Genomic DNA, 15,788 nt, shown 5'->3' with positions numbered 1-15,788 from the left:
AAGTAATTTAAAAAAGGTCAATAAACTGCACGCGCGTGTGTGTGTGTCACTATACAGATGCCAACTGTGTTTCCTTTCTTCAGAGACTGAGATATACTGTTATTACTTTTCAAAGAATTTTGCTGTTAATACTCTTTTGTAAAATATGATGTAGATGACAGATATGTCACCAATGTAGCAAAAATCAAAAGCTGATCATCCTTTGCAAATCCCCCATACTTTGGTCTGTGAAATCCTGGAGTCTGGGGGCACCTGTGAACTAGAAGCTCTGCTACTCTCCCCTCCTTTACTCCCAAGTGGCCCTGGATTTCCCATGCCCTTTCCATTCTCTTCACTGTTTTTAGAGCTTGAGTTCCAGGAGCACAGGAACTGTGCGTTCCTGGCACTGAGCCAGGTCCACAACAAGCACTCAGAAGATACTGACTGAATGAACGCATGATTTATGATGATATACATTCACCTGGGAGAATGCTGAGAGAATACAATTAGGAGCAAACTGGTTAAGGGAGACAGTAGCGTAAAGGAAACGAAACCCCTATGTCAGAGCCAGGAGCCTGGGTTCATATTCCGTCTCCTGCAAGAGGTGGTTTAGCAGGGTCAGAAGGCCCTGTCCACTCGGTAGCAGCCAGGCTTGGGTGAAATCACTTTCTTTGAGCCTCAGCTTCCTCACCAGTTAAATGGGGATGACAAAGCTTAGTCCCATGATTTTTGTAAAGAACAAAAAGATATGTTTGCAGAAAAACACTCTGTAGATAGCATGTAAGCGACAGTTCCTCGGTTTGTCCTTCCGTGGATGCATGCAGCATCTAGCCAACTGAGCAGATGACCCCTTTCCAGTGTTTCAGCATCTGCTTCTCCCACAAGCCCGTGAGCTGGTGCAGGAAATTCTCCTACAGGTTCTGAACAGAAAAGCATAGTGCCTGGCACCTAGGGGGTGCTCCATAAATGAACAAATGACCCCAGGTAAGTCACTCCTCCCATTGGACCTCTTTCCTCTAAGTAATCTCCCTTCCTTTTCCAGGTCCATGATACTTATTTGATTTTTTAGAACAGGCCTAGGAGTCACATTTAGGGAAGGTAGGTGGGTGTGAAGACACTTTGATTAAAAGGTTAAATGCACATTTTTGGTTTCCACTTTGGAATCTTCCAGAATTTATTTTTGCCTAGTTAATAAAAAAAGAGCCATGTCACATTTCTTTAGCTTGTCTTCTGGGTTCCTTAACAACAACAACAAAAAATTAAAGTCTTTATTTTAAGCCGCCTACTCCAGCCATCCCAGGACGCGGCGAGGAGGGGGCGCGGACAGGTGGCGCGCGAGCCCGGGAAGGCGGGGGCTGCACCGGGCCGCGGGCGGGGCCGTGCACGCCGAGCCCCAGTTCCCCATTGCGGGCCAGGGGCGGGGCGCGGCGGCGGAGTTCGGGGGCTTTTGCCGAGGGCAGTCCCACGTGCCCCTCCGCGAGAGGCGTCTCCTCTCCGACGCCCAGCACACTGGTGGGCTCCCGCTTCCTGCCTGCTCTCTCTACTGCTTGCCCTCTCACCTCCCAGCGGCTTCCGTCGCCCCGGCCAGGCTGCGCGGCGCATCCCGGCCCTAGATCCCCACCCGCCAGGCACCAGCCCCGGCCTGTCCCCCCCGCGCCCTCAGCCCGCGGCCCACCGCCCGCGCGCGCCCGCAGGCCAGCCGGAGGGAGGGGTAGGGGCGGGGCCCGGCCGGCGCTGATGTAATCCCGGCACCCGGGCGGAAGGATATGGAGCGCGCCCCTGGTTGGCGGGGCGCTGAGGCCAGTTGCCGGGTAACGGAGCAGAGCGGCTCCCGGCGCGCCGCCTCCCGCCCTCCGCGGAGTGGCGCTGGGGCCGCCGTCGCCGCTTTACGTAAGGCGCAGGCCAGGGCCGCCCGGCGCTCGGCAGCCGCCCGCAGCCCCTCGGAGCCAGAGGAGAGGCGCCCCCGCCGGCCGCCGCGCCGCCCGGCAGCCTCGGCAGGTACCGCGGGCAGGCGGTGGGGAGGGAGGGCGCGGAGCAGCCCCTCGGCCGGGTGGGCGCAGCCCGGGGAGGCCGGACGCTCGCCGCCGTGGGGCTCCGGGGCCAGCCCGAGGGAGGCCGGGCCGCAGCCGAAGGCTTCGGGGCCAGCCCAAGGGAGACCGGGCTGCCGCCGGGGGCTCTGGGGCCAGCCTAAGGGAGGCCGGGCCGCCGCCGAGGGCTTCGGGGCCAGCCTGAGGGAGACCGGGCCGCCGCTGGGGGCTCTGGGACCAGCTTAAGGGAGGCCGGGCCGCCGCTGATGGCTCCGGGGCCAGCCTAAGGGAGACCGGGCCGCTGCTGATGTCTCCGGGACCAGCCGAGGGAGGCCTGACCGGTCCCGACCCTGGTGGTGCCGGGTGTGCGGGTGAACTGTGGGTCCTGGGACCCCCGCCCCGACCCCAGGACGCCGGGACACCGGCTTGCGGCTCGTGCGCCTTGCGGCTCGTGCGCCCGGGTGGGCAGCGGACGATGAGTCCGCACAATGGGTTGCCGTTGGCTGCCTCTTGCCTGGGGCAGGTGTCGCCGCGCCGGGGCGGCTCTTCTGGGGGAGACGAGGCGGGGGTGCTTAGACTTGATAGGACGTGGAGCCCCGAAAGTGGGCGCGGGAGGAAGGCTTCGGCCGGTGGGAGGCGCCCGGCGTCCCCGGCAGCGGGGTCAGGCCGGCAGGCTGGGCCGCTCGCTCGCGTCCCCTCCGTTCTCCTCCCCTCCAGCATTGTCCTTTTGGGGCCCCGGGAAGGGAAAACCGCGGGGTGGGGGAGGAGGGCCGCAGGCGGGCGGGGCCGGGAGGCCGGCTGAGGGACTGGCGCGCCGGCCTATGGCGCGGGGCGCGGCGCGGGGGGGCGGGCCTAGAGGGCGGGGCCGGTGCAGCGCAAGGTTTGGCGAAGGTTACAGCTGGAGCTAGGAGTGACAGGCCCACAGTCATCCGTGAGCCGCCCGGCAGACCCTGGCGCGAGGACGCCCCGAGTTGCTGCGGGGCCTGATCCGGTTCCTTTCCAACAATACGTGTCTCCAGCTGGCATTTCTAGAGCTCTCTGCTTCTTCCCGCTGGAGAAACCAGTGTGTGTCGTGTTGGAATGCTTCGTGTTGCCCTAGAATTCAGCTTGCGTCTTGTGGTGTGCAGATGACAGGACCTGCCGAACTCTTGGTACAGACCCCTAAATCATGGCAGAACTGTCTTGTTTTCTTTTTTGCCACCTTTCTGTTTTTGTCCTCTATAGGCAAGCTATAAAGACTTAACCCAGTTAAAAACAGGAGGGAGATTCAGCGGAGAGGAGGCATGCGAGATTCTTTGGAAAAAATTATATAAATGTAGTTCTTGCTAATAATTACCTGGGCTGGATACTTTGACTTATTGCTCAAGTTCCTAAGAAGGGATTTTACATTTCTGGCTCTTGTTTTAAAAACTGTTAGAAAGCTCGTGAGGGGGTAGGGACAAGCAGTTTTGATAATAGGCGATGCTGTGGATAAAACTGTACGGTAAAATGCCCAAGCTAGATTCTTCCAGTGCAAAATAAGACCCGTTCAGAACACTTTGACCATTTCATGGACTTAGAATTTAAAGGCGGGTGAGGGCGGGGGGGAGGAGGAGCGGAATCTATCACTCGGCATCCTCAAGGTCAAATATTCTTCCATCAGTTATTTTGGATTGAACCATTCCTAAATAGGTCTCAGAATCTCTATGTCGCTTCCTTATGACACAACCTATTTCCGAGATTTTGCGTTTGCATACCTATAGAAGCTCCTTTCACTTAATACATCTTATAACTCAGATTCAATTGCTGTACTTGCTAAATAATGCATTTTTAATCATTCAAAAAGTGGTTTACAGCTTCTTTGGGTATAATGGTTTTTATGTAAGCCCGTTACATCAGTGAAATGCTAGTTTTTAAACATTGAAGGGAAGGGAGAATATTCTTATTTATTTCCATAGGAAGTAGAATTCAAAGTGCAGGTGCTTTTTTGTTTGCTTTGGAGAAAAAGTATAGGTCTTTAATATGATGTTAACAGAAGTCAAATCTAAGGATAATTAGCTTGTTATACAAGTTGCAAACATTTAAGAAGATTAGATGAATTTTTTTTTTTTTTTTGAGACGGAGTCTCGCTCTGTCGCCCAGGCTGGAATCTGTGATCTCGGCTCACTGCAACCTCCGCCTCCCGGGTACAAGCGAGTCTCCTGCCTCAGCCTCCCGAGTAGCTGGGACTACAGGTGCATGCCACCACGCCCGGCTAATTTTTTGCATTTTTAGTAGAGACGGGGCTTCACCGTGTTAGCCAGGATGGTCTTTGTCTCCTGACCTCGTGATCCGCCTGCCTCAGCCTTCCAAAGTGCTGGGATTACAAGCGTGAGCCACCGCGCCTGGCCGATTAGATGAATTTTTAACACTTCCAGTGGTAATATAGGGTAATGTAGCTAGCCTGCTCTGTGCTTTGTTGTACGGTAGCACTCTTCAAAAGCAATTAGAATGTTCTTGTTCTTTATTTTTCATTGTGTGGAAAAGTACTGAGCCTGGGCTTTGTCCTTGTTTTTGTAGCGTTTGATTTGGCAGTTAATGGCTTGTGAGCTAGTTTCCTTATCTGTAAAATGGGAAGATTGATGACACCTGTTTCACAGAATAGTTGGGATGATCACTTGAGGGAAGACGTGAAATTTCGTCAAGACTCAAACCCTTTAAAAATACTCGCCTAGTGTAAGTGTTAAAACCTCAGATTGCTTGCTTTGCTTAAAGCTTTTTTTTATTATTATACTTTAAATTTTAGGGTACATGTGCACAATGTGCAGGTTAGTTACATATGTATACATGTGCCATGCTGGTGTGCTGCACCCATTAACTAGTGCTAAATGGCTTAAAGCTTTTAACTTTGTCTTCAGGCTCCTCCCCACCCCTTCCTATCCATACTTTGCCTGGCTGCCAGAGTCATCTTTCCTGAGCTCAGACCTTGTCAGCCTCTGGCTCAGTAGTCTTCTAAGACTGCCTGTGCTTTGGAGCTTAGAATTCAGAGATATCAGCATCGCAATGCAGGCCCCTTGCAGTCTGGCCCCCAGTCATCTCTGTACTTTATCTTGTGTTCTTTGTCCCCTTTCCACACTGTCCAGCTAAACAAGACTGCTCTTGATTCTCTAAACATGCCAAGCTATTTCAGACCTTCTTTGCTTATATTCTTTTCTCTTATTGGAATGTCTTGTCTCACTCCCACTCCCTCCAGTTCTTAAAAGTTCATATCAAATATTCTCTCTGGAGTCCTTTGGAAGTCCTATTACAATGAATTATTCCTTTCCTCAATCATAGTTCTCTATTTTTCCTTCATTATTGTCTATATCATGTTGTATTATAAATTGGTCATGGTAAACTCTGGCTGTGGTGTCTATCTCATCATTTTGCCCCCAACACCTTGCTCAGGCATTTAAGCATAAGTGCTTAATGTTAAACATAAGTGTTTAAATGTTTGCTAAATAAAGTCAAAGTCTGTGATCAACATTAAAGAGTATGTTAATATTATAAAGTATATTTATTTTTATTTTTTCTGACCCTGGCTAAAGTCTCCAAATAAAGTTTGTTTGTTTTTGAGACAGGATCTTGCTCTGTCACCCAGGCTTGGAGTGCGGTGGTGTGATCATGGCTCACTGTAGCCTCAACCTCCCACGCTCAAGTGATCCTCTCACTTCAGCCTCCTGAGTATCTGGGACCACGGGCGTGCACCACCATGCTCAGCTAATTAAAACAATTTTTTTTTTTGTAGAAACAGGGGTCTCCCTGTGTTGCCCAGGCTGATCTCGAACTCCTGGGCTCAAGCAATCCTCCCACCTCAGCCTCCCAAAGTGCTGGGATTACAAGCATGAGCCACCACACGAGACCCAGGTGAAGTATTTTTAATAAACATCGGTGCCAACAACAACATTAGAAATGTAGTTTTACTATGTTGAATATAGTTACTATTTAGAATATTTCTTTACAGTTATTTTTGGCCTTTCACATAATCACATAGTAAGTGGTATTTTATACAAAGTAAAAACTGTCATCTTTCCCATCTATATCTAAACTTGTAGGGTCTAATGGAATAGATGCAGCGCCTGCATTGCTGACTGTAAATCACCGACCCGTTTTTTGGGTAGAGGGAACCAGAGCACAAGGTTAAAAATATTCCTTGTATTGGCCGGGCGCGGTGGCTCACGCCTGTAATTCCAGTACTTTGGGAGGCCGAGGCGGGCGGATCACGAGGTCAAGAGATTGAGACCATCCTGGCCAACATGGTGAAACCCCGTCTCTACTAAAAATACAAAAATTATCTGGGCGTGGGGGAGCACGCCTATAGTCCCAGCTACTTGGGAGGCTGAGGCAGGAGAATCTCTTGAACCCGGGAGGTGGAGGTTGCAGTGAGCCAAGATCACGCCACTGGACTCCAGCCTGGCGACAGAGCAAGGCTCTCTCAAGAAAAAAAAAAATTTTTTTTTTTAGCCTGGCTAATTTTTTGTAGAGATGGGGTTTTGCTCTGTTTCCTAGACTGGCTTCAAACTCCTGGGCTCAAGCAATCTGCCCGCCTTGTCCTCCGAAAGTACCGAGATTATAAGCATGAGCCACCACACCCAGCCTGCATCTCTTCTTGTCACCTTATATTTCAACACAAGACCTCTGGCCACTTCCATTATTGACAGAATACTCTGAAATATCCTTTCCACCTTTCTCTCTCTTTCTGAGTCTTGGAGTCTTGGCTTAAATGCTGCTACTTCTATTTCTGTAACCTGATTTTCAGAATTAACTCATTATTTTTCTCCCACACAGTGCTAGCCTGATACCTCTACTTATCTGTTTTTTCCTTATGACTTTTTAGTTTATATACATGAAGGTCTTTCCTGGATTATAAACTCCTTGAGAGATGTAGAGGAAAATCTTAATCATTGCTGATTTCCTCTAGTGTGCAATATAGTCTTTTACATAGTACTCATTTGTTAAATGTTTGACTGAATTAACTCAAAATTTACAGTCTCTGATTTCAGGAGAAGGAGGATAGAGTTGGAATAACTTTGTATGAGAACTTTGTGAATCCGCGTGACACAACAGGGCCCAGCATATAGTAAGTGCTCAGTAAGTCACAGCTTTTAGCTATTAATTTGAATAGGTGGAGAGAACACTAGTGGTTGGATACATTGGTTAATTGTATATGCTAGTTTATTATGACAGTGTTCACATATTTATTTCTGGTGTGTGTGTAAAGAAAAAAAATCTCATTTTCTTTCCTTTTTTTAATTTTTATTTTGGGACCGAATCTCGCTCTGTCGCCCAGGCTCGAGTGCAGTGGCGCGATCTCGGCTCACTGCAAGCTCCACCTCCTTGGTTCACGCCATTCTCCTGCCTCAGCCTCCCGAGTAGCTGGGACTACAGGCACCTGCCACGACGCCCGGCTAATTTTTTGTATTTTTAGTAGAGACGGGATTTCACCATGTTAGCCAGGTGGTTTTGATCTCCTGACCTCGTGATCTGCCTGCTTTGGCCTCCCAAAGTGCTGGGATTACAGACCTGAGCCACCACGCCTGGCCTTTTTTTTTTTTTTTCCCCCCAAGACTGAGTCTTGCTGTGTCACCCAGGCTGGAGTATAGTGGCATGATCTTGGCTTACTGCAACCTCTGCCTCGTGGGTTCAAGTGACTCTCCTGCCTCAGACTCCCCCGTAGCTGGGATTACAGGCGCGTGCCACCATGCCCGGCTAATTTTTTATTTTTTGGTAGAGACGGGGTTTCACCATGTTGGCCAGGTTGGTCTTGAACTCCTGACCTCATGATCTTCCTGCCTCGGCCTCCCAAAGTGCTGGGATTACAGGTGTGAGCCACTGTGCCTGACCAGTCATCTCATTTTCAACTTGCATCTACGTTCTTTCATTAATTTTGTGAGTAAGTTGGAGAGGGCTTTTGCATAAACAGATTCATGACAGTGGTCCTAAATTATTCTGAAGACAGGCAAACCTGTCTGTAGATGAGCAGGTTTTTTGCATATGGCTTAAGAAAGTCTGGAAAATTGGCCAGGCATGCTGGCTCGCCTATAATTCCAGCACTTTGGGAAAGCAAGGTGGGAGGATCACTTGAGCCCAGGAGTTTGAGATGTGCCTGGGCAACATGGTGAAACCCTGTTTCTACAAAAAAATTTTAAAAATTAGCCAGGTGTGGTGGCACATGTCTGTAGTCCCAGCTACTTAGGAGGCTGAGGCAGGAGGATCGCTTGAGCCCAGGAGATCAAGGCTGCAGTGAGCCATGATTGCACCACTGGACTCCAGCCTGGGTGACTGAGCGAGACCCTGTCTCAAGGAAAAAAAAAAAAGAGTGGAAAATAGAAATTGTCAAAGGTTATGCTATACAGTATGTTATTTTCAGGAAAGCGAATATTTTCACTTTAATCTTACATCTTGTTAATATACATTAAGCAGTAGAAACCTCCTGTTTGGTATTTGGAATGACTATTGAGATTCTGTTTCTGACATCTTCCCTAAGTGCTTACCTGTTGCCAGGCTTTCTCCATATCTGTCTCTTCCTCAGTGTTGCCCCTGGTTGGATAGGAAGAAGATAAGGAAAACCAGCTGTAATTATTTCAGAGTTGTTCATCCAGTTTGGAGATTTTTTCAAGCCCTTCCTTTTTTTATTTAATTTTTTTTTTTTTAATTAAAAAAGGTCTTTTTTTTTTTTTTTTTTTTTGAGACAGAGTCTCACTCTGTCACCGAGGCTGGAGTGCAGTGGCACGATCACAGCTCACTACAACCAGGACCTCCTGGGCTCAAGTGATCCTCCTGCCTCAGCTGGGACTACATGCTCATGCTACCACTCCTGGCTAATTTTTATTCTTTTTATGTAGAGACAGGGTTTTGCCATGTTTCCCAGGCTGATCTCAAACTCCTGGACTCAAGCGATCCTCCCGCCTTGGCCTCTCAAAGTGCTGGGACTGTGGGTGTGAGCCACCATGCCCAGGCAAGCCCTTTATTAGATGTCTGATGAGTATGTTGCTCCTTGCTCGCATTTTCCCTGAATATTTTAATGGAGAGAAAGTTGAAATAAAGTAGGCATGTTTTTAATTCTTTCTTTGGTTGTTTTCCTTGCCACTGCTTTCTTTGGTTACCATCATAGATAATTGAGTCCTGATTCTATTTTTGTTAATCTTTTGCCAGTACCATCTGAAGGAGTTTCTTGTTTTTATATCCTTTTTTTTTTTGTTTTTTTTGGAGGCAGTCTTGCTCTGTCACCCAGGCTGGAGTCCGGTGGTACAATCTTGGCTCACTGCAACCTCCACCTCCTGGGTTCAAGTGATTCTCCTGCCTCGGCCTCCTGAGTACCTGGGACTACAGGCGTGTGCCACCATGCCCGGATAATCTTTTGTATTTTTAGTAGAGATGGGGTTTTGCCATGTTGCCCAGGCTGGTCTCGAACTCCTGAGCTCAGGCAGTCTGCCCGCCTTGGCCTCCCAAAGTGTTGGATTACAGGCATGAGCCACCATGCCTGGCCTGTTTTTATATACTTTAAAGTTTAAATTAAACTTGTTAAAGTATATATTTTGTATGATTTGCCAAAACATTGGAATATAAGTAGCTGTTACAAAGCCTTTTTTTTTTTTTTTTGAGACAGGGTGTCATTCTGTCACCCAGGCTGGAGTGCAGTGGCACAACTGTGGCTCACTGTAGCCTTGGCCACCTCCCAGGCTCAATTGGTCCTCCCACCTCAGCTTCCTGAGTACCTGGGACTACAGTTGTGTGCCACCACACCCAGCTAATTTTTAATTTTTTTGTAGAGATGGGGTTTTACCACGTTACCCAGGCTGTTCTGGAACTCCTGAACTCAAGCGATGCTCCTGCCTCTGCCTCCCAAAATGCTGGGAACTCCTGAACTCAAGCGATGCTCCTGCCTCTGCCTCCCAAAATGCTGGGATTACAGGCATAAACCACTATGGCTGGACTCAAGCTGACTTTTTAACATGATCAATAAGTCTCTTTCTTCATCTCCCTTCCCATCCTGTATTCATCTTCCCTTGAAGACCACAGATAAATTTTAAAAAATGGAATCATGGTAAAGAGTGTTCTCGTGTCATTATTTAAACAAACACTAAACTTTGTATCTTGGAATGCTTTCCATATCAGACATACAGATTGATATGGGTTGGCTGTGTCCCCACCCAAATCTCATCTTGAATTCCCACATGTTGTAGGAGGGACCTGGTGGGAGGTGATTGAATCATGGGGGCAGGTCTTTCCCATGCTGTTCTCATGATAGTGAATATGTCTCATGAGATTTGATGGTTTTAAAAAGGGGAGTTTCCCTGTATAAGCTCTCTTCTTTTGACTGTCACCATCCATGTAAGATGTGACTTTGCTCCTCCTTGCCTTCTGCCATGATTTTGAGGCCTCCGCAGCCATGTGGAACTGTAAGTCAATTAAACCTCTTTCCTTTCTAAATTACCCAGTCTTGGGTATGTCTTTATCAGCAGTGCGAAAACAGACTAATACACAGATCTACTTGAGGTACAGATTTGCTTTACCATGTTCTTTTTAAAATGTGCCTAGTATTACCTTGTGGCAAAGGTGCCTGAATTTATTTAACTAGTTGATATGAAGAGTTTCCAGGTTTTTGTTATTTGTAACACAGTGCAACAGTAAACATTTTTGTACATGTGTCTTAGTGAACTTTCATGAGTAACCGCCTTACTCTCAGCAGCCTTAAAAAAATTGACCAACAAGTTTCTAACTACTCTGAATAATCATTTGTCATGTTAAAAATTTTCTTGGTGGCTATATTAGTTTTACTACTTCCATTAAGGCTGGATGTTTTGTTTTCTGAAGTAGACCTGTGATATGATTTCATACAATTAAGCACAGATTTTTTATATTGCACATAGAATATTAGGCTCATAAAGTTGATAAAGGTGTACAGAGTTGGCTTTAGGAGCCTGTAATTGCATCATACAGGGCCCTTGGTTGCTTCAGTGATCTGCTGTTGTAGTCGTGATAGTCTTAGGTTATTTTTTTTTTTTTTTTGAGACAGAGTCTAGGTCTGTCGCCCAGGCTGTAGTGCAGTGGCGCCATCTCACTACAAGCTCCACCTCCCGGGATCACGCCATTCTCCTGCCTCAGCCTGCCGAGTAGCTGGGACTACAGGTGACCACGACCACAACTGGCTAATGTTTTTGTATTTTTAGTGGAGACGGGGTTTCACCATGTTGGCCAGAATGGTCTCGATCTCCTGATCTCGTGATCCACCTGCCTCGGCCTCCCAAAGTGCTGGGATTACAGGCATGAGCCACTTCGCCCCGCCGTTCTTAGTTATTTTTGAATTCAGAACCCACATTATCATTCTGCACTGGGTCCCACAAATTATGTAGCCAGTCCTATGAAGACTTTATAAAAACTCATAGTAAGAACCCCTCATCCTCTCACCTCCTAATACTGTTCCCTGTGACTGCCATTAACATTACCTAATGTTAACTAATTAACTAATTACGATTAGTTAATTAAGTAATTACCATTAGTTTATCCACTTGAGGACTTTTTAAAATGTGTATATAAACAACATTGCATATTGTGCTTGAGCCATTAAAAAAAAACTATTTATTTGAAATCCACACAGAGTCAGTGTGTATTTTCCTGAAAAACTCCATAATGGATCATGAATGCTACAGACTTTGAGAAGATAGAGGCTCCAAAAAACTTAGCCTTAAGAAGTTGGTACTGAACTGTAGTTTTAGATTTTGTATTGGTTTGTGTTTGAAAAAGTATGCTTAACTTGAAGCTTTAGCGAAACAGCCTAAGTTTCAGTGTTAAGATAGCAGCTATCTCTGAGATTTCACCTTGTAAAATGAAGTAAAACCTTAAGCTCATCATAGGTGAGTCAGGAATAAAAATAAAGTTTATTCATCAATCAGGTTCAATTGAATAAGGGATTCACTAGGATTATTTGGTGCTTTCTTAAAAAGTGGTCAGAATTCTTGGTGAAGTAAAAGGGCTAAGGATTCTTAGAAGTAGCTACAGAAAATGGATAAGGGGAGAGTGAGCTAACACTGGTTAACAGTTCTAATCTGTTAGGGCATTGTGTTGGGGACCTTAGATAAACCATTTAATGTAAGCCTCCTGAGAACTCTGAGAGAGATGGGATGATTGTCATTTTACAAATGAGGAAGCTACAACTCAGATTCCAAAAAACTTCCCTGTGGTCACAGGTAATATATGGCAGAGCAGGAGCCCAGACTTCCGTCCTTCCAACTTAAAGTTCATGTTCTTTCCACTTCCCTACTCTACCTATAGATCTATTCATTTACAAAGTATTTGTTGACTGTCTGCAGTGGGCTAGGTACAGATGCCAGGATGGATTAGACATCCAGGAGGTTTATTGGGGGAATTAAGGGTAAGGCGAGAGGAAGCAGGAGTAGTATGTAGGAAGAGCCTTTTGACTTCCAGTTGGTCTGATTCCCGTGAAGAGAGGAGAGGAAGAGTGGCTAGGAATAGTCTTAGGTCACTGTACAGTTCTGAGAAAGTCTTGACCAAGCTGATGGGGAATTCTCATGCTGAAGCTGTGCATCCTGCACTGGACAGAAAGACCTGAGTCTGTTGTCCCTTTCGGATTAAACCGTTAGTTGGGGGCAGCCTGATGGAAGCATGGCTTGGTGTCAGTGCTGTTGTGGCTCTGAACATGTAGCAACTTGAGGCTGTCAGCTTGGTTTCCTGTAGCAGCTTCTCTTGAAGGGTGATCTGAGCAGGGCACCTTTGTAGTGGCTGCACACGGTCCTGTCCTGGTGGGTGTGGGTAGAAAGACTGATAATACAAATAAGCAAGTAGATGCACATGTGAAGTGAAAATTAGTGCCAAGGGGAAAAACAGAGCAGAAGATGGGGTGTTGCATCATATGTGGTGGACAGGGAAAGCCTCTGTTGACACTTGAGCAGAGACCTGAAGGGGAAGAGAGAAAGATGTGGAGATACCTGAGGAGCAGAGACCTGAAGGGGAAGAGAGAAAGATGTGGAGATACCTGAGGAGCAGAGACCTGAACGGGAAGAGAGAAAGATGTGGAGATACCTGAGGAGCAGAGACCTGAAGGGGAAGAGAGAAGGATGTGGAGATACCTGAGGAGCAGAGACCTGAACGTGAAGAGAGAAAGATGTGGAGATACCTGAGGAGCAGAGACCTGAAGGGGAAGAGAGAAGGATATGGAGATAGCTGAGGAGCAGAGACCTGAAGGGGAAGAGAGAAAGATGTGGAGATAGCTGAGGAGCAGAGACCTGAAGGGGAAGAGAGAAAGATGTGGAGATAGCTGAGGAGCAGAGACCTGAAGGGGAAGAGAGAAAGATGTGGAGATAGCTGAGGAGCAGAGACCTGAAGGGGAAGAGAGAAGGATATGGAGATAGCTGAGGAGCAGAGACCTGAAGGGGAAGAGAGAAAGATGTGGAGATAGCTGAGGAGCAGAGACCTGAAGGGGAAGAGAGAAAGATGTGGAGATAGCTGAGGAGCAGAGCGTTTCAAGGGGTAGGGGAAGAGCAAGTGAAAGGCCTTGGTTCTGCGTCCATGATGAAGGTACACTGAAGAGGGTTTGCTGATGGACGAGATGTGGGATGTGAGAGGAGGAGCCATCGTAGCGTGGGGTTGCCCTTGACTGACATGGGGAAGGTCATGGCAAGGGTAATGGTGGTGAGAATTCAGGGTTGTGTTGTTTGGCTTTAGACATGTTATAAGTTTGAGATGCCAGTTAGATACCTCCTTGTCTAGTAGCTTGGTAGCATTAGAATTCTGGAATTAAGGAGAAAGAAGCAGGGTAGAGGGAAAGGGTGGAGCAGTCTCTGCATAGGTGGTATTTATAACCATGGGACTAGAAGAGGTAAGCCAGATTGTGCAGTTAAATAAGGCAGCCACAAGCCACATGTGGCTTTTGTTTTGTTTTGTTTTGTTTTTGAGATGGAGTCTCACTCTGTCGCCCAGGCTGGAGTGCAGTTGCATGATCTCGGCTTACTGCAAGCTCCGCCTCCCGGGTTCACGCCATTCTCTTGCCTCAGCCTCCTGAGCAGCTGGGACTACAGGCTCCCGCCACCACGCCTAGCTAATTTTTTTGTATTTTTTAGTAGAGACAGGGTTTCATCGTGCTAGCCAGGATGGTCTCGATCTCCTGACCTTGTGATCTGCCCACTTCAGCCTCCCAGAGTGCTGGGATTACAGGTGTGAGCCACCGCGCCCGGCCCACATGTAGCTTTTGAACTTTGCATGTGGCTAATCTGAATTGAGATGTGCTGTGTCAAATATGCACCAGATGCCAAAGACAGTGTGAAAAATTACAATGTAAAATATATCATTAATTTTTACCTTCATTATATTTGGAGTGATATTATTTTGGATATATTGGGTTAAATCAAACATATTAAAGTTAATTTAACCTATTTCTTTTTTAATACGGCTACTAGAAAATGTATTTATTTATTTTTTGAGCTAGGACATCACTGTCATTGGCTGGAGTGCGGTGGTACATTCACAGCTTCTTGCAGCCTTGGTCTCCCAGGCTCAAGTAGTCTTCCCACATCAGCCTCCTGAGTAGCTGGGACTTTAGGCATGCGCTGCTGCATCCAGCTAATTTACTTTTTTTGTAGAGACTGGGTCTCACTATGTTGCCCAGGCTGAGCTCAAACTCCTGGTCTCATGCAATCTGCCTGCCTTGGCCTCCCCAAGTGCTGGGGTTACAGGAATGAACCACTGCACTTGGCCTAGAAAATTTTAATTACATGTATGACTGGCATTATTTTGCTCTTGAAGGCACTGGTGGAGGAAGTGAATGGAAATAGAGAAGTCCGAGGACAGAGCCTGGAAAGCTGGGAAGAGGAGGAGCAGCCAGCAGAGGAGCCAGCGAGGGTGTGGACTGGGTGAGGAGAGGATGATGAGAGGTGTGGTTTGTGTGTAAGTGAGCTGCACTAAAATTTCATTAGAACTTGAGTAAAAGGTAAAATTGAGTAAAAGGTAAAATTTCTAATGAAATTGAGTAAAATTTCATTAGAACTTGAGTAAAAGGAAAGTATCAGAAACCAGGTCTAATTAATATGTAATATGTGGAATTGGTTATTTGTAGAAGTGAACGAGTCCTGGAGATGGTCTGTAGGATCAGGATAGGATCGGGATCCTTCCCTATATTTTTCTTTTTTGGAGACAGTCTTGCTCTGTTACCCAGGTTGGAGTGCAGTGGCACGATCTCAGCTCACTGCAGCCTCTGCCTCCTGAGACATAAGCGATCCTTATGTCTCAGCCTCCCAAGTCACTGGGACTACAGGCGTGTGCCACCACCCCTGGCTAATTTTTGTGTTTTTAATAGAGACAGCATTTTGCCATGTTGGCCAGGCTGGCCTCAAACTCCTGACCTCAGGTGATCTGCCTGCCTTGGCCTCCCAAAGTGCTGGGATTGCAGGCGTGAGCCACCGCCCCTGACCATATTGTTCTTTTTTAAGTGAGTTTCATGCCACCTGTTTAAAGAAAGCTCTAACATAGCCTATCTGAGGAATCAATCATGATAGTAGAAAAGGAAGCACACATTTATAAGATTTGACACAGTTAGTGCAAGAAGGTGACTCTTATGGCCCTTAAAACTTTGGTCACATGGTTTTCTTTCAGCTTGTAATCTTCACTTAGTAAAACTACCATAAGAATATCTTACCTTCCTTTTGCTCTTTCTGAGCTCGTAGGGTGTCTTTGAGAATGTTCAAGTAGGCTTCTTGAGTGGCCTTAGCTACCGTGATGAGAGGGCTTTGTTTCCATTCTTGGTTTTCTGGTTTATATGTTGGTCACTTG

At 47.1% G+C, this 15,788-nt stretch overlaps 1 protein-coding gene across 13 annotated transcripts in view; it reads left to right on the top strand.

Moving 5' to 3' along the window:
- Nucleotides 1-1,394: 1,394 nt before the first annotated feature.
- KIAA0232 (KIAA0232 ortholog) overlaps nt 1,395-15,788 on the top strand; it is a 97,765-nt gene continuing 83,371 nt past the window's right edge. For 3 of the 13 annotated variants that reach the window (XM_054484739.2, XM_063663507.1, XM_054484734.2), the window contains exon 1: nt 1,798-1,977. The gene's annotated coding sequence lies outside the window, so the exon portion shown is untranslated. Of the gene's footprint in view, nt 1,492-1,797; nt 1,978-5,751; nt 5,871-6,993; nt 7,084-14,765; nt 14,873-15,788 lie in introns of those variants that run through there. The other 10 variants (XM_063663501.1, XM_054484736.2, XM_063663499.1 and 7 more) reach the window with 8 other exon arrangements.

Source organism: Pongo pygmaeus, chromosome 3, assembly GCF_028885625.2.
Source record: "Pongo pygmaeus isolate AG05252 chromosome 3, NHGRI_mPonPyg2-v2.0_pri, whole genome shotgun sequence".
Lineage (NCBI taxonomy): Eukaryota > Metazoa > Chordata > Mammalia > Primates > Hominidae > Pongo > Pongo pygmaeus.
Note: the sequence above shows the minus strand (reverse complement) of the source record. Positions and strands in the feature narration are given on the sequence as shown.